Source organism: Bison bison, unplaced genomic scaffold, assembly GCF_000754665.1.
Source record: "Bison bison bison isolate TAMUID 2011002044 unplaced genomic scaffold, Bison_UMD1.0 scf7180017864180, whole genome shotgun sequence".
NCBI lineage: Eukaryota > Metazoa > Chordata > Mammalia > Artiodactyla > Bovidae > Bison > Bison bison.
This window is the reverse complement of record NW_011494752.1, coordinates 9,063,353-9,063,940: the sequence shown is the minus strand read 5'-3', so window position 1 is coordinate 9,063,940 and position 588 is coordinate 9,063,353. Positions and strand designations below refer to the sequence as shown.

The following is a 588-nucleotide window of genomic DNA, read 5'->3' as shown; positions in this document are numbered from 1 at the left end:
GGGCAGGGAGGGCAAAGGAGAGAGACTGAGTGCCAGAGCCTGCTGACCACTGAGCCCTGCTAGGCCTGGCACCTGCTGACCACCCCACTCCCTGGCCCTGCACTACCAGGGCCCCTGCACGCCAGGCCTGGGCGTGTCTCAGCTGGACTGGGCTGGGCGCACTCTGACCTCTCGGTTCCACCCAGAGCCAGTCCCGAGGCTGAGGTCTGCTGCTGTGGCACAGATGTGGTCAGAGGACAGGAAGAGCACATGCACTCTGGACTCCGTCCAAACCAGACTGGAGAGGTGGCGGCGAGGGAGCCTGTCCAGGGACCGATGACCGGTGGGCGGCCGCAGCCCCCGCCTTCCTCCCTGGTGCTGACACGTCTGGCTCATCTCAGCTTCCTGAGGTGGCGGGTGGAAGGCGTGGCATGGCCTGCCCGCCTTGGGAAAGCAGCCCAGGAGGGGAAACAGGACCGGGCTCTGAGCCCCGGGAGCAGGGAGGGCCACCCAGTTTTGTGGGGGCGGCCAGGGCTTGAACCCCAGAACTTGCCCCCTTCCCACTGCGGGGCCTTGGAGTCAGCTCCTCTGGGCTCCTCAGCACCTTCC

The 588-nt window shown here is 67.2% G+C and overlaps 2 protein-coding genes across 2 annotated transcripts in view; one reads left to right on the top strand and one right to left on the bottom strand.

Annotated features, from left to right (window-relative positions):
- Window positions 1-588, bottom strand: part of SLC5A10 (solute carrier family 5 (sodium/sugar cotransporter), member 10) — a 56,067-nt gene that overhangs the window by 27,677 nt on the left and 27,802 nt on the right. The window lies entirely within an intron of this gene.
- Window positions 1-588, top strand: part of FAM83G (family with sequence similarity 83, member G) — a 29,179-nt gene that overhangs the window by 12,011 nt on the left and 16,580 nt on the right. The gene's annotated exons all lie outside the window — the stretch shown is intronic.